Below are 18,258 nucleotides of genomic sequence, written 5' to 3'. Positions count from 1 at the left end.
AATAGTTAGCACCGATAGGAACACTCTAGTATCTTGCATTGTTGAAACCTCTTAGGGGATCCTGAGTATTCAAAGGGAACTAATTCATGCCGTACTCACTTGTATCACATAGTTTCCTGCTATGATAAAGCAAGTGGACTTATGTACATTATGGGATTAATAGGGCACTCAATGTACAAAGATAGTATAGTGTGAGAGGCCTTGGCCATACATGGTCACAGTATGAAGAATTCCCTTATGATTGAAATATTTTTGCTAAAAAAAGAGTTTTCTAGCCAAGATCATTATAATGTGGTATGTATTCACCATTACTAGCTACTATTCATTTAAGTAAGTATGTTACAATAAAATATAGATGTCCCCCCAATTTGAGAAGCTGACATTTTATATCCATAGGCAAACACAACTTTTTAAATTTGTGTCAAAATTTAGGTATCTTATTATATGGGTTTATCTTCTTATGAACTTTTTGAATTCAAGAAAATGTTCAAATTGATGATGTTTAGATTGATGAAGAAAATGTTTAGATTGATGTACCTACGTTCTTGAAAGTCTCTTTGGTAGTAAAATCTCCTTATATATGGTAGAGAAATCTCCTATACATCTAGAAAGGAGATTTCATGAGTACCCTTGATAATGATGTGTAAGTTTAATCACGCCTCCCTGTGACAGGAGGGTCTTAATACATTCAACCTAATTTTTCCTTATATGGTTTTCAGTCCGTTTCCTCGCCTTGTTCTTAATAGTGACAGAGAACATCTGGTGTGTCCCTTTTCAAAATAAATCTTTCTCCTTGGGGTATTGTAAAGTGTACACACTTTGGGTCCTAACGGATCTGGGTTTGAGTCTGGGTCTTATCACTTACTAGCCTTAGGCTATTATTACCTCTCTGAGCCTAAATTTCTTTGTAAAACGAGGCTGGTAATTTCTCCCTTGCAGTTTTAGCTTTAAGTGTCCAGTTTCTAGTAAATGCTCAAAATATTGTACCTTATATCATTATTGTTTAAATCTATGAGAATTTATTGTCAACCTTTCCTTTTCCAAAATCACGTTCTCAGATCTTTCAGTGTTGATTTTCTAATCCACTCATGATGGTTCTAAATGAGACTTCAGCTTGTATGGTAGATGGAACTCTATGTGTGCGATGAAAGGCCTATCTGACTTGCTTTCTGACTTTAATGAATTTCTAGCCATATGACCTTGGATAGGTCACTTAACATCCTTGAGCCTGTTTGCTCATATATAAGATGGGGATAATAATTATATCTCCTGTGCCTTCCTCTCTAGGTTGTAGTGAGGATACCATAAGAAAGTAATTTAGAAGTCTCAAAGCACCGTATAATCACAAGGTGATAGCAAGAAATATACTCAGCAATTAAAATTCAATACTTTACAAAAGAATGAATGAAATGAGTCATGTTATTCATATAACTTTTAAAACAAGGTTCACCATCTTTAGCCTCACTCTTGTTCTACATAGCAGTTATGAGGCATTTATTCTTTTCTTTTTTTTAAATTCCATTTTCATCTGCTCTTATGGTTAGAAGGCAAAAACTGACAACTTTCAGATGTATGACAGACACATATTAAAACAGTTCCAACATCAAAGTTATTGAGTCTGTGTGCAGAGTGAGTCAATAGCAGTGTTGGGTGAGGTTAAGAGAGGGCCAGATGGTCTAAGTGGGAATGAAGAGGTGAAGGGGTGAAGGGACCCAGGAGGGGTAGATGAGCAGAGAGATCTCTCTAGTGATGGATGTTAAAGGAGAGGATTGTAGACCTGTGTTTCCCAGGGTAGTCACTGCCAAGTTCCAAACAGAAGAATGTCATGGTCAAAACATACCTGACTGAGAAGGGAACTTTGGGACATTGGGGTTTGCTTAGAATGGGAGTGACCTTGGAGGTCGCAGTGATCCCAGGCAGTAGAGGACAGTGGCCATGTCTGCAGAGAGGTGCTCTACGGGGGGAAGGTTGGACCAGCAGACTGACCAGAAGGGAAGTGAGAATGTGGTGCTGGAAAAGACCAGTGGGCAAGTCAGGCATCCCAGCTGTGAGAGCTGAACCACGAGGACAGCTTAAAAGTGCTAAGATTGGAGAGAAAGAAAATAGAGTGAATGTAGAAATGTTTAAAAGGATATTTAATGTGCTGTTGGTTTTAGTTTTTAAATATATTGAATATACAGTTAGAGTTTGTAGAAGCAAGACGCTTTTCCTCATACGTAGTATTTGTATTGTATTAATTTTGTTGTTGTTTTGTTGCCTCAGTTCAGCTTTGTTGCCTATTTAATGATGGGGTTGAAAGTACTCAAGTTTGAGTAATAGAGAGTGGAATTGGGCTAAACATCCCTGTTGATCACTGTACATGTTTCTATATTCTAATAAAACTAGGCACTGTGTTCCAACTGTCCGCTTGGGATCTGTAGATGCTGCTTTCCTGGGGCCCTTTCTTCCATGTCTGCCTGTGACCTTAGTCATTGAATCATGTAATCGCTTTTGGCCTCTTAAGTCTGTGATTCTGAGTGAGCAGAGTAGTAGTGTGATGTCATGTCTGGGGCATGAGCCTGTACCCTTACCACACATGGGTCCCACCCTTCCTGGTCTAGGCAGCTCAATACACACTGCTTGGCCCATAGTGGGTGCTCAATAAATTTAGTTGCTTTTCCTGTCTCTCCCTGGATCTCACATAGGAATATCCAAATATGAGAACACCACCATACCATTAGGTTCCCCAATTAAAATCTATAGTGAAAGCTGAGGCAGATGTGTGGGAAAGCAGTTCCAGACTCTTTAGTTAGTCTAGGAAAGGTGATTGCACTGGGTTTACAGCTAGGCTTCGTGCTCGTGAATCATAATATCTCTCACGGGATTAATGATTTTAACTTAATGCAACATTGATAAACTATGTGTGATATTGTGACATTTAAAAGTATTCAGTGTAAAAAGAGCTGATGGGGTACAAATTTTGAGATACTTTGTGTTCTACCAAGGTTATTTGGATTTTACTGACCCCCCCCTCCCCCCCCAAAAAAAAAAGTCAGAAGAAAGGCCCTTCACATTGTCTCCAAATTCTTAGATAGGAAAAATATCAAACTAGAGGGGAACCTTCTGATAGTCTTTCACATTTACATATTTTTAAATAAAAAAGTTTCTTGTCCCTTCTTTGCTAGAAAGAACAATTAGACTCCCTTTGTTTCTCCCTTTCTCCTTTTCCAGCAAACATATTCTAATCTTTCTTTTTAATTCAGATAATTGCAGACCTACATACAGGTGTAAAAAAAATTGTACCAAAAAAACCCCTTGTACAACTTTGCTCAGTTTCCCTTCAATGGTAGCATTTTGTAAAACTATAGTAGTCTCTCAAACAGGATATTGCATGAACACAATCCCCCCATCTTATTCAGATTGCCCATTTTATGTGTACTTGTTTGTGTATGAAGTTCTGCACAATTTTACTACCTGTGTAGATTCATGTAACCACCAGCTAAGATATTCCCTTTTAAGATTGTAAGTTGCTTGAGAGGTTTTGACACATCCCTTGCTGACAGACATTAAGCTGCGTCTTCTCTTCTAAGCACACAAGAACTTTGCATGGCTGTAGGAAGGTGGAGTGGAAATCTGGCCCGTGGTTCCTGTCTGTGGCTGTGCAGTAACTCTTTCACAGTCCCTCATTAGAAAGGGCTGGCTGGCCCAGGCAAAATCATAGGTGGGCTTGGCACACAGCTAACTCCTCGCCTGGAGTAACTTATGCTTTTGTACTGTTACGAGTTCTGCCAGTTTCAGAGGCCAGGAAGCTAAGAGTTGGCCTACGAGTGTAACACACCTGCTTTTCCTGAGGCCACATACAACAGGCTGATTTGAGTACCTGTTTGCCCTCCCAGGATATATTGAAACATGTCTCCAGAGCCCTGAAGTTGTAGATAAATACTTTTTCACCCCTAGAAATTTGTTTCACACAGATTTTAAATGTCCACAGGGACAGATATTTATTGGGGGAAATGTCCTATTAATTGTACTTTGACTATCTGGCGCAGACTCTAGAATGAATTGTAGTAGAATCCTGTTATTTTGATATCTTTAGGAATATCCACATTTCAGAATGCCACAATAGCATTAGGTTCCCCAATTTAAAAAAAAGTGTGGCTACCTGCCACGCACACACACACACACACACACACACACACACAGCAAAGCTGTGCTGAGGTGCAAACACTTGGCAGGTGGCCAAGCTGCCACACCAGCTAAGTATCTCAATCCTGTACAAGAGTTGGAGTAAAACTGGATTTGCAATTGGGTCAAACTCTGAATATTAAAATTTCAGAATGGCAAAGGTCTGTTGCGTACCACTCATCTCTCTTGGAACCTGAGTGTTTAATTAGATGACCACAATTTATGATGATAATATTTGGGCTTAATAGCCAGTGAACAAAAACCTGTCAATTTGGTAACTATAAGATCCTTTTAGAGAATAAGTATATTTGTTGCCAATGTGCTGTTGGATTCTAAATCTCAACTATGCCAGGGCATTTCTTTCCCTCTGTGGACTAATAACTTTTCCTATTAGCACTTTAAAAATTCATGATTTACCACTGACATTTTTTGTTTGTTTTTGGTGGTAACAATTATCTTATTTAAACAAAAGCTTTTAAATGAACTGGAGACGTTTTAAAAATCTTGGAAGTGCAGAAATAACTATGTATTAAAGGACAAATTATGAAAGATTAGCAGGATAGGCTGCTACTACTTTCATGGCAAACTTCTTATCCAAATAAACGTGGTCAAACTGGTGGCATGGCCGTGGCAATGGCAGATGGAAGCCTGCAGTTCTGCTTCCTGTGTCCTGCTGTCTGTCACTGAGGCCTTGTCTAAACAATGCCGGCATAGTGGTTTTTGTAACTATGAAAAAGTTAATCTATTTGGTACTTGATCTGCCCACCGATAACCTTAGACTTAATTTGGAGATTATGTAGTTGAATTCATTCATATTGTGCAAGTGACAAAATAAAAGCTGAGAGCAATGAGGTGTCCAGCGCCAGGTCACACAACCTCGTTAGCTAGGACGAGAACCAGGTTTCCTGAGTTCTAGTCCATTGCTTTCCCGCTATAGGGAGCAGCTTCCGGTCACCCACCACCAGTCTTTTCTCGGTCTTCCATTTGGAATGCTGACAGTTCTTCTGACAAACATCTTCCTTCAGGTCCTATATTAGTTTCCTAGGTCTGCAGTAACAAAGTAACACAAACTGGGGTGCCTCAACACAATAGAAATTTATTCTCTTAGTCCTAGAAACCAAAAGTCGGAAATCAATGTATAGGCAGGGCCATGTTCTCTCTGAAGACTCTAGAGAAGAATCTGTCCCATACCTGTTCTTTGGTTTCTGGTGTTGCTGGTAGTCCTTGATGTTTCTTGGCGTTTAGGTGCATTACTTCCATCCTCTCCCTCTCTCGTCAGATGATACTCTTCCTATGTGTCTGTGTCTCTTCTCTTAAAAAGACACCAGTCATATTTGGTTAGGGCCTACCCTAACCTAAGCACCTCTTCTTAACTTGATTACATCTGCAAAGACCCTATTTCCGAATAAGGTCACATTCATAAATATGCAGGGGACTAGGACTTCAGCATCTTTTTGGGGAACACAGTTCAACCCCTAACAGGTCTCGTTAGCTTCAAAACCATTTTTTAGAACCAGGCAGGTATTTGTAACACACAACGAGAACCTGCAATGAATTTCATTAAATGTAAAGCATCATATCCAACATTTGTAGTTTGTTACAATAACACATTGAAAAGATTTATAGACTGTTTTGGGTGTGATTTTTGGATTAATTCCCTGCTTTGAAACGATTTGTTGGGCCCCGTTTATTTAAAGGAGGGAATGAATAGACCTGAAAACACCTCATTTTCATTTTCATTTTAGCCTGGAAGCCAGTAAAAGTTTTTCTAGAGAATTGAAAACTGTCACAGAACACCAGCACTTTATTTTTTTCTTATCATTTTGATTTTCAGTTATTAGATACTTGTTTGCATGTGCTAAGCCTCTAGCTAAGATAAAAAACTTTAAAAAAAAATTGTAGTAATAAAGTCCATATTTGTTATATAATATTCAATGATGTGTATACAATTTTTAAGTCTAAATTAAAAAGAAAGAAATCCTACTCTCAGTCAGCGTTCTCAACTGTATGCATTCCCCTAGTTGAGTACAATAATTTGTGTTCATAAAGAATCTTCCTGTCCTCATTCTTTGTAATATTATTTAATCAATTTGGGAGGAAATGTCCACATAACCTTAATTTATACCTTTTAACAAATATTTTTAAAACCAGGTAATGGAATGGATGCTGTGTCTTTCATTAACTTTTATATATGTGATTCCAAATCTCCCTTTAAAGTAATGTCTTTTAGCTTCAAATACACTTCTTCCCATAAGGCTAGTCCCCATTTCCTATAACCTTACAGACCTAGGAGAACCATATTTTCCCTCTGTCGTTTTGATAATTACGTCCTCTGTGCTCAGTGGTGGCCTATTAACTAACATGAATACCAAGGGCTTGCATAATAGCCTCAAATTTCCATATATTGGAACTGTGAGAATTTTCTATAATGGTGCTTTAGCAATAATGATGGAGGTACAGGCATTTCCTGAGGATTAATGACCAGCTGGGAGGAACCAGTGGCCCTTGGCTCTGCCTCCCAGCCAGCCATTAATTCCAAGGAAATGTCTTTTGCTGAGGTCATTATTGCTATTACAAGCTTAAAATGGAAAAATATAATAGGTGTATGAGTTATTTTTATGGGTCGATGCAGTTTCCAATGGTATGGACTAATTCGAGAGAATGCATGTGTATACATACAATAGTAAGTCAGATTGTTTGACATCCCTCAGTATTCCATGTGTTTTATGACTGACTTTATAGTTCCCTACTTTTCACACTTAAAAAAAAAGAGAGAGAAAATTTGATTCAGTAATGTCTGCATTGGTTCAAGGCTTAAAGTTGTTGTATTATTCAGTGACATATTTGGAAACTCCAATTTCGGTTATCGACTTCAAATAATATTCAGGTTTCACGTGTGGTCTGAAGAGAAAAACGTATATTTTACATTTTTGTGAAAATTCTTTTTCTGTTAGAATAAAATGCTGCAAAAAATTACAAAACAAAACAAAAACCCTGTAATAATTTTGCTGTGCTTCTTTGATTTTTCTGTCATTTGTATCATAGAAAGCCTTAGATTTATACCTTTATATATTGAATCCACAAGAAAACAATGCACAGCTTAGTTAATCAACATTCTAGTGTTTTTATGTATATTAAGTATTGCAATAATGGGGACCCCTTTGACATAAAACACCCCCCTCCTAAAAATGAAATCAAAGTGTCAAAATGGCGCTCATCATGCTCCTTTCTGATTGTTTTATAAAGCTAGCCCTTGTTTATTTCTGCTTATGATCTTAATCAACTGGCCCATTGTATTATTTTTTAGTCTAAATTATTAACGAAGCTAACCTAGAACCATTCTTAAAAGTCATAAAAGGGAAAGTCTTGAGAATTCTGGAATATTGCCATCCTTGATCTTGTGAAGAAGTGTGGACAGCATCACCCAGGCATGATGCTCATGGACCATTTTTATCTATATAATGGTCAGTTAGTGACCCCACATTTATCAGGCTTCAGATATAGAGGCCAAGCTCGGTGGAGGATTTGAAAAATTATAGGACACAGATCTGCCCCAAAAGAAATAGGAGTCAAGCTAAGAGGTCTTGTCCCATTTGGCCTTCAGCTCTTGTCCCACTTCTTTCTTGTCCACCAAACTGACTTACAGCCTCCAAGTAGTTGTTGGTTGACATTGGTAAACTCATTTGCATTCAAATTTTCCAGAGCCTACTTTGTCAAAAGTCCTCAAGTGCCCCCAGCCTGTTTCCCTTTCCCTCTCTTCAGCATTTGACCTCCATGAAAAGCTTAGATGTTGCTTTGCCTCTCAGACCTACCCCTCTACTTACTTTCACTTTTGTTAAGCATGCTAGAATTCTCCCAGTTCTTCTAGAGTGGCACTACCCAACAAAACTTTCTGAGATGATGAGAATGTTCTGTATTTGTACCACCCAATATGCTAGCTACTAGCCACATGTAATTAGCTGAACACTTGAAATGCGACTAGAGCATTTGAGGAACTGAATATTTGGGGTAATTTTTCTTTTAGTTAACTTGAATTTAAATAGCAACATGTGGCTAATGGCTACTGCATTGGACAGTACAGTCACCTTTGGATGCATTGTTGTGTCTCTGCCTTCTCTTCATACCTTCATACCTTTTTACCTTTATAGTACTTTGTATCGACTCCATTCTCACTGTCACTTGCCCCCGGAGGAGACCTTAGTGTCCTTCAACTCAATTTTTTCCATATTCTGCCTTTGGTCCTTTGCCTAATTCAACATGACAAACATCAAATAGCTGTTATATGCAAGGTATCGCGCTTGATCCTGGAGGAAGCTCAGAGATAAAGAAAACATATTCCTTGTCCTCAAAGAGCTTACAGAATACAAAGAACCAGAGTTTTCTTTGTGATGGTGAGCAGACAATTCATGATTCCCCAAAAGCCCCCCGAGTAAACCATATGCGGATTGTCCTGAGTTTATGGCTTTGAGGTGGGAGGTATTACAAAAAATATATGATTTTTACTTCTAAAAGGGTTAACTTTTAAACTGTTTTGAAATGAGATATTTTATGCAACATAAAACTATTATCTCTTAAAAATGTCACACTAGTGCCCCATAATTAAGATGACCATATGTCATGGTTTTTTCAAGAGTTCCAATTTATTGTTAAAGTGTAGCTGCCAGTAGCATCCCCTTTCACTCCCAAACGTGTCCTATTGGGGGAAGGCAACGTCTATACTCACTCTACAGCCTACAGCCTGCCTAAATTTTCCACACACATGCCTTGTACCTCACTTAATCTTGTTACATTTATGTTCTTAGGCCACTCCCAGATTATTTTTTCAGGCCATTTCTCTATCAGGTCATTTCTCTGTTCAGAAATTGCCAGTGGCTCCTATTAGTGACTGCATAAATTATACATTTTCCAGGTCACGTAAATAGAATTATTTAGTGCTCTGTTTACCATTTTCATAGGTATACATGTAAAACATATATAGATACACATAGCCACATGAGTAAATTTCTTATTCCGTAAACAGGACAGACACTTTCTTACCTTCGCTTTTACCGGGAATTTCTTTGTCCCACATTCAGCTACTTACGATCTTTAATCTTCAGTCCAGTTTAGCCACCGCTCCGAGGGAGGTCCCGACTCTCCTGGTCAGAAGTTGGGCTGTCTCAAGAGACATGAGACACACATTATTAAAACCTTGCTTATATAGCATTACCCATTTTCTCTTGTACTCATAATTTTTGAACATTTCTTATCTTTGTTTACCAGTTTTGTAAATTCCTTAAGAATTTTGCATTTTCTTCAAAATCTAGGACAGTGGTATACAGTAGTTGCTTAACACATATTCATTGAATGAAGGGAAAAAAGTATGGCTGGGCTACTTAGGTCATTCCCACAAGATGATTTCTCAAAACTGTAATTGGAAGCTTTTTTATTTTTTAAGTATTTCTGCAGTGTTACGTCATTAATTACTGTGCCCTGAGGAATTATTGCTGTTGCTAATCTCTTGGATCCAATACTTAGAGACATAAATATAAGTGACATTAGCACTGCTACTGCATTCACCGAGATTACCAAATAGAAAGTAGACTTAGAAACAGATGTGGGAAAAATACCCTTAAAGATAACAAACATGTAGAAAATATTGCTAGGATTAGTTCAGGGACATATTCTAAGGTGAAGCTGCTAGCGTGGTATTGACAATATGGCGGCATGCTGTCCTGCACAACTGGAAAGAGTTGTGTCTATTTTGGGGAATTTTCCTCCACATAAAAAACAAAATACAGTGTGCCTGCGATTGATTTTTAAAAAGATCGGTTTTAGGACACAACAGTTGCTGACTGGGATGGACAAAACAGAGTTCACATACAAGGCAAAACTTGTCTGTGAGTGCATTTCTTATTTTTCAGTTATTTTTCTATGTATGTAGATCACTATGGAACACTGAGTTCAGAAAATAAATTAGTTTTCTTTTTTCTAAATATTGCACTGGTAATTTCATCTCTTTTTTACCAACTGTTAAATTGGTGAAAACCTAGACACTGTATATTTAATTTAAGCACCTTGTATGTTCATAGTAAACAAAATGATAAAAATCATAGAGTAAATTCAGAAAAGAAATATTGCAACTATTTTCTGAGTAGGTTATACTTCAAATGTAATATGCCAACATAGTTTTTTGAAAAAAATCAATTTGTACATGAGTATGGTCCTAATTCCACAGTGTGACTTTAGATTTTAAGGGTAATAACACAAGAATAAGCATCAGCTATGTTTCCTTTTTCTCAGAATCTTACCACAAACTTACTAAAACACATGCACACACACACATGTGTGCACATACACATACACACAACCTCAAAAAACAGAAAAGGGCTCTTTCTCTAGCCACTTCTCTCCCTGTTTCCCACAATTAGTATCCCCACAACTACCAACAAGCTTAAATACTTTCGGTAGTTTTACATGTTTATGCGACACAGGAATTGAGGAAAAACTAGGTATGTCTGAAAGTATATTTAAAATACCGTTTTAGTACAATTAATCTGCTTGGTTGTACAAAATGGAAGCCAATTGTTAGAAGTCTCCTGTACTTCAAACATTTGAAAAGTAGTGTCAAGGGCCAGAAGTGGGGGTCACTTGGAAGATTGCCATGCCCACAACTAAGAAAAAACCCAGGAAAGAGGTGAATGGGTTTAGAGCTCCCAGTGGAGATGCAACACCCACAGTCTTAGTTATGTATGTACGACATTTAAGAAAAGGAGCTGAGCTGCAGACTAAGATATGGGAGCCATGGGTTGTAGTAGTTGCAGCCATGGCTATGAATTGACGATCTCAAGAAAATGTGGAAAAAGAAAAGTGATGCAGAAAGGGAACATGGGGACCATTGCACACAAAGGAGATAAAATAGGTTGTCAGTTGCCAGTGATGGGACATGAACCAGTGGTCATCACTGCCTCCTCCCCTGGTTGTCCCACCATACACAGAACCTGTGTATGGATCCCCTGCCTCCTCCTCCCCCCACGCTCAGCTCATGATAATCGACATGGTTGGTACTTCTCTATTCGCTCAGTAGACTAATCTCACCAGCGAGGCACTCCACGGACAACAGTGAACCCTAAATTCTGGCCATGCTATCAGCACTCAAGGAGAGCACAGAAATGAAACCAAGGAGAGTCCTTTTTGGGCCAGAGGCTTAACTCATACCGAGTGACATCCCATTTTCCATCTGAAAAAGTTAAAGCTTTGTTAGGCAATCGCTTTACCGAACGGAGCATTTCTGTTGGTTTCCTAAAACTGTCTAGCAAAATAGGACACAAGTGCAAGGCCTGGCCCCAGCAATTTATTGCACCTTCCTTTCTGAGGTACAAAGTGAACAACATCTGTAATGAAGAGTGAAATGTCCCCAGGATGTTTAAACTGACAACCTTGACTTCAAGGATCATTAGATTTCAAAAACGAAAAAGAAAAAGAAAAAAATAAATCAAGGTGATACCTGATCCATCTGCATGGAACAGATCATGAGAAACTGAGTTGTAACTTGGAATTCATTCACAAGCGTAGGTCTGAAAGGTTTTCACAGGAATAGGACCATCAGAGTCAGGACCTCCAGGCTCTGTCCCCAGCTCAGCCTCTCTGACTTGCTAGAGGACTTGGTCTTCAGGCTACAGCAGTTGCCACCTCCCCCACGGAGGAGACAGTATGATGTTTTCAAACCTTGCAAAGGGTGTGGTGTCTCTAGGTGAGCTGGCTGGGCCCAGGGTTCGCACTTGCGCCCGATTTTGGCTAAGCAGTTTTAGTAATCCAACAGAAATGCTCCATTCTGTAAAGCTAATTGCAGAACAAAACTTTAACTTCTCCAGATGGAAAATGGGCTAGGCAAATCCACTGGAGGAAAAAAACATTTTGTTTCCCGAGCTGTGGCTCTGCCATCTTAGAACAGTTCCATGAATATTATGTATGCGCAGTAAACATTTATGACCATATTTAGGTCCAAGCAGCATGTGGGATTTTGCTAGTAGTTGCTGATGAGTACCACAAATCGGAATCCTTTATATCCGACGTATCCATAGTAACTAAGTAGGCCCATTTCCATCGTGCTTCTTAGCTTCCAACCTGCTGGCCATGCTTAGGCATTGTGGGCTCCAGAATTCCTAATTCATGTAACACCCCAGAGAGGTGGGGAAGTGCTCTTCCAAAAAGCAAACTTAAGTAAGGGATTTTAAGAGATTTGAAGAAATGCTGCAAAGCAGCCGAGGTGATAATTTTTGACTTACCTGCTAATGTAACTGAGTAGTGTTATAAAGATAAAGTTACAGAGCCAAAACCAGAATTATGAGTATTAGGAAAATAGCAGCATTTTCTGGCACCTCTTTGAAACATTCTATTATGTTAGTGACTCCGCTGTTGGGTATTTTGTAGGCAGAACATGTTCACCTTGCCTGTGGCAGAGGCCACTCACTTTTCTATTAATGTTCCTGATGTTTTAAATACAGGGAAATATTTAACATACTATAAAAAAATGGTTTCAATTAATGACATTGACATTGATATTGTAATGTTGATAGATCCTCTTTTTTCCCTCGGACACACTACAATGATTCTATAGTGTTTACATTTAACACATATAGCAGATTTTCCTCTAGTTTGCATGTGCAACGGCCATTTGAACACCAGCATAAAAATTGTCATTGGCTTATATTTGTTAACTTACTTAATTGCAATTAGACATAATGTAATCCATTTTATTACCTGTGGCTTTTTTGCACATTAGTGTATTTTTGTTTAATTTCATGAGAGTGAACTTTTTATACCATACATTTAACAGGTAGAAATGAAAACACTTTATAATAATTAAATGTATATGAGCTGAAAATATAGCTGTTTTCAAAAGTAATTTATATTATATTTAAACCTAATTTAGTCTTCAGACTTGCTAAAGTTTTCAAATTTGAATGGAATGCACCAGAGTCACATTTTTTTCATTTCTCCATTGTCAAGATGTTCCCATCTTGACACTTGTTCTAAGCATCTATGTCGCCATCTATTTTTCACTAATACTGCAGATGTAGTTCCTGGCTAAAATGATGGAGAATCCAACTAGAGAACTGTAGGGATCACACCAAATAATATAATTTCTACGTGTCCTAGGAGAGTGAGCCTCTGTATTGGACAGAGAAACAGTGCACAAACACAGGAGAAAGAACGAAAACTGAGAATTACCCCTAAGGAAACATCTCTTTGCTCACTTAGCTAACATTTATCAGGTCCGTGCTGATACTGGGCACTGTGCTAGATGCGAGAGGTACACTGGTGAGCAGTTCACGGCCCCTGAACGCGTCAATCTTACATCCTAAAGAGGAAGTATGAGCAATGACCTAGTGACTCAAAAATAAGGATGGTCATTTCCAACAGTGAGGAGAGTTATGAATTAAAGTGAACCAAGTTAATGTGACGTGGAGTATTGGAGCGGAGGAGGGTGCCTTAGATCGAGCAATCTGGCTAGGCATCAGGGAGGAGGTGCTGTGTGAAGTTAGAGCCCAGATGACAAGAAGGAGTCAGCCTGACAGCTGGTAGAGCTGTTGGCTGGTATTAGCAGCAGGTGGGAGGAGAGAGTTAGGAGGGGCTAAGTGAGCGTTCAACTTTATTTTTCTTATCCCCAGGGTTGGGAAAAATGTGACTGGGAAGAACACCCAAGGTTATGTTGCAAGTATGATAAAAGGCAGGTGAAAGGCAAGAGAATCATTAGATCTATTCTTCTCGTGATACCTGTGTGACTATTTGTAAGCTTCAAAGTGAAATGAAAGATGGCCTCTGCCATTTTAGGCTACCTTTCATTCTTCAGCACAGATTTAAGAAAGCCGTCAAAGTAGTCATTAATGAAAATAGTTGCTCTTCTTTTTAGCATTGCTTATTTAGAAAAGAAAAAAATACTGGCACTTAGCTGAGATGTAGCCAACATGTATCAACACTGTTTGGTGTTGTACCCTCTTAGCACATCTGAGACAAATTGTTCTATCTGCTGCTGTTTTCCCTGTAGAAATGAGAGGGAGGGAGGAGGACAGAGAGAGGGGGAGGGGAGATGGGGGAGGAGAAACAGTTCTGATTTTCTGGTTTCTAAACACTGCAGAAGAATGTAGTAAAGGAGAAAACAGAATTTGTAAGGAAAGAGGTGGAAAAAGGTGCATGAGCCTCCTCAGTTATGGGTTAAATTACTAGCTTATATAACAAAACATGCCATGCTGACACTATGAACTGAGGACCTGCCCTTGTTAACTGGAGCTCCTGGATGTAGTTCATGGCACAAACTCTGTAGAAGCAGCCACTGGTCGTGCTTTTATGATGAGCAGCAGTCTTGTCCACCGAGGCACTTATTTTCTAATTTTGGGCTCTGTTGAGAACATCTTTGCTTTTGGATACAAAGGAGGCATGAAAATTTGGAAACCTTCTCAGGAAGGGGAACCTCTTGGAACTTAATCTGTTCCAGGGAAAGCCAGGACTCAGGACACTTGGAATAGTGTCTGAGCAAGAGGAGTCGAAACTGGCTGGCCCATTCTTCCTTCGTGAGTGTTTATTTTGTTTAAGCTACCGAACTAATTATTGGGAAAGAACACAAAGGAAAGAGAAAACCCATGCCCTATCCTCATGACACTGACAAACCAGTTGGACCGAGCACACAGGAATCAACTACGGAACACTTCTGCCAAGATCCAACTGTGTAAAAGTGGAGATCTGAGTCTTGTGGGGAACACAGAGTGACGCCATGAGTGATTAGTCAGTACTTAAGGCTGCCTGCAGGAGAAGGATCTGGGTGGATATTTGAAGAAAGTGAGGAAAAGATTTGAGTTAATACACATAAAGCTTGTCATCTGAACAAGACTTGTCACCTGGAAGGCAAGAACATGGCGACTCTTCCTTATACATTTCCTGAAGTCTCTTGTTACTCCATCGCAGTATTTCCCAAGAGCTTTAATGACTGGACTTGGACTCCATGTGATTCAACTGATGAAAGGTTGGCCTTCCACTCTGCCACCGATAGGCCACAGCACAAAATGGAAACAGATGTCACAGGCACCTGTAGCCCTGTCCCTTTGGTCTTCCCGTGTCCACTGCCTTTTGAGCTCTTTCTCCCTCCAACAGTGTTCACAAAAGAATCTGTCTGTCTGAGAAGAAACAAATATGCAGTAACTTTGTGCAGCTAGAGCCTCACTGAAAGGGGAGAATCTGTTGAATGCCACTGGCAAAATAAGGCTCTCTTGTGACGGTAAAGTCTCAGGAGAAAAACTAGTGGTTAAATTGCTAAGTTCTTTGAGTCTAAAGCTTTTTGCACTTGCAGTGCAGGTAAGTGCCTGACCTTGTGGTATCATGTTTCTGACGTCTTTGTACAGGCTTCATTTTTTTTTTTTTCCCCCCAAAATGCCATTTTAGTTTGTTGTTAGAGTTTAGAACATGTCAAAGAGCTTCTCTGAGCGGTAGGTGGTTTTACAGAGCACTTGGAGAATGAAAACTCAATATCATCCTAGAGGCAGTCCACTTCCATCAGGGAGGAGTCGGGTTACTTTCCATTCTTGGCTGTATCTGAACAGGAAACAGGAAAGGGCGAACTGAGGCAGTAAGTCACCTTACTTGGGCCCAAAGCTCCATTTACTTTCAATATAGAAAAAAACTCAAGCAAGAGTTACTTTGCTATGTTCTCCCTAGTTCTTGTCCAATTCAGTACATCTTAAATGATGGCTTAGGGAACAGTGATATGGCAGAAAAACCCAAGTAGTATCACTCTTGCTTGTTTTCACTTTTTTACCTAAATCCTCATTAGAATCTATGGGAATGCTAGCATCAGTTTTAGTAAGTTATCAGCTAGGTGATTCATTTTTTATTGGTTACTGTTGATAGAATCATGAAATCATGGTATTTTGAAATTGAAAAGAATTTGTGCCAAAACCCAAATTATCGACATACTGTCATATTAAAAATACTAATGCTGCCCCCAAACCACCAACACGTTGTACACGAGTGAATCTAATAGATCACCATTGATTTCCTGTAACATATTTTAAGAGAGAGTCATTAGTAAGCTGCCATACTTCCTTGATCAAAGAGGCAGAAACCTTTGCAAAACATTCAGTTGCTGGAACGGTTAGCTAGAATGAGTTTCGGAAGTGTTTTCTAAGGATCCTACTCGCTCAACTCAATACCACATAGACTTTGATTCATTTTTGTGTCGGGTTCCCTCAGCCCATGTAGTTGGAATACACATCATTTGAAGCCGAGTCCCATGACTGCCATCATCACGTGCATATATAAATCAAAGCAAGACTGGAGAAAGAATATGGTGGATCACAGAGCAATTCGGAAGGATGACAGCAGTGACTAGGAAGTGAAACACGATAGTTGTATTTCAGGCATCTTACCCAGCAGATGGTAATTATCACGGCTGTTAAAGTTTCATCTCATAGGTTGATGGCTCCTCAAGTCTAATCTGACATCATGGTCCTACACTCCCTTCTTGCTATCTGCTGAGGTCCTCAGGGAGAAGTTGGAGAGGGTGCTGTCGATAGCTAACTCCTCAGGGATCACAGTAAACTAACCTCATTGCACCGGCTCTTCTCCACAAAGGGGCTGGAGATTGCTGCTGTATTATGTATTTGAGAAAGAATGGTCAAGAAATATAGTTTGCATATTATTCTGGTATATACCATTTTGAGCGTCGTTTCTCAATGTAGGTAATATAAGTGGGGCATCTGTACGCAGTCTTGCTCAGTATTCTTAATACTTATTAAACGCCTGCCGACTATCAAGCATTGTTCTAGAGACCTCAAAATAAACCTTGAAAGCACACTTACTTGATTGACATAATTTTACAAACGAAGAAACTAAGTCTCAGAAAAGTAAGTAACTTGCACAGAGACACAGTGAGAGAGTAATGAAACTGAGTCTGGGGCCCAGGTCTGTCATATTCCGAAACCCATCATTTTTCTGTGTCATGCAGCCAACCCAATTAGAAAGAAGACGTAAATCTTAGTTTTTTCAATCCTTTTCACACTGTGCTTTAGGATTAAAAGCGTGGGGTACGCCATGCAAAATGTAGAGTTCAGTATTCTAATCATATTTAATACAAATTTATTAAGCACTTAACATAGTAAGTGTATGTACGTGTAAATAAAATGCTGTACTTAGCTTTAAGGACTTACAGTCTAAGGGTAGACATGCATTCATATGAAACTTGTGTTTGTTTTGAACTCCAATTTTGTGGCAGGAGTTATTCTAGGTGCATTGTAAACATTATTTTGCTTTATTATTTAATTCTTATAAGAGCCTTATATAGTAAGTATTTTTATAAGTATTTTGCCAAAGTGTAAATCATAAAGATTCATGAGGTCTTTATTCCAACTTGGTAAAATAAGAAGGCGTTAAGAAGCAGATGAATGGGACTTCAGCTGAGCCCTAAAGAATGAATAATAATTTACGAGGATAGCTGTAAGAGGAAGTTCCTGGAGAGAGCCTTCCATGCTGTGTGAAAAGTAGGAACAAATCCATGGAGGCAAGGAAGTATAGGGTATTTTCACATGAGAGCAGCTAGTTGGGGTTGGATAGTGTAAATTAGGGCCATAGCATGGGTGAGAGGTGGATGTGTACAATGAACCTGAACAGTCAGTGATAATAGGTCATGAGGGCTATGTATAGCATCCTAAGAAGATGGGGCATCACAGGAAATGGAAAGCTATTAAAGATTTCTGAGTAAGAGAATGATCAGATCTGATTTGCTTTATAAAAAAACATAAGCTCAGACAGAAGCCTACATCACTGCCGTAGAATGTCTCATGACAAATGCATTAGAATTAGTCATGCACCGCATAGCGACATCTGAATCAGTGATGGACTGCATATATGACGGTGGTCCCATAAGATTATAATGAAGCTGAATTTCCTGTAAGAAATGGGAGGATATGTGGTTCAGGAGGAATTTTTTCTCTTCTAATGGGAGCAACATCTGTGAGGCAATAGAGTCTCACTCACAGCACTTCAATTTTGAATCCACAGATTATATCCCAGTCAGTCAGCCACTGAGCTGTCTCGGCACAGAGGAGCCTGTCCCCCCCAGAG

At 39.1% G+C, this 18,258-nt stretch overlaps 1 protein-coding gene and 1 long non-coding RNA gene across 2 annotated transcripts in view; one reads left to right on the top strand and one right to left on the bottom strand.

Moving 5' to 3' along the window:
• LOC109447781 (uncharacterized) overlaps positions 1-18,258 on the bottom strand; it is a 424,051-nt gene that overhangs the window by 259,559 nt on the left and 146,234 nt on the right. Inside the window, exon 4 of the long non-coding RNA XR_012493921.1 lies at positions 9,248-9,318. This is a non-coding gene — a long non-coding RNA (uncharacterized LOC109447781). The remainder of the gene's footprint in view (positions 1-9,247; positions 9,319-18,258) is intronic.
• The window catches only part of HMGA2 (high mobility group AT-hook 2), a 133,341-nt gene that overhangs the window by 26,876 nt on the left and 88,207 nt on the right, over positions 1-18,258 (top strand). The window lies entirely within an intron of this gene.

This window comes from Rhinolophus sinicus, linkage group LG02 (genome assembly GCF_036562045.2).
Source record: "Rhinolophus sinicus isolate RSC01 linkage group LG02, ASM3656204v1, whole genome shotgun sequence".
NCBI classification, from domain to species: domain Eukaryota; kingdom Metazoa; phylum Chordata; class Mammalia; order Chiroptera; family Rhinolophidae; genus Rhinolophus; species Rhinolophus sinicus.
The sequence above is the reverse complement of the archived record's forward strand: the minus strand, read 5'-3'. Positions and strand labels throughout refer to the sequence as shown.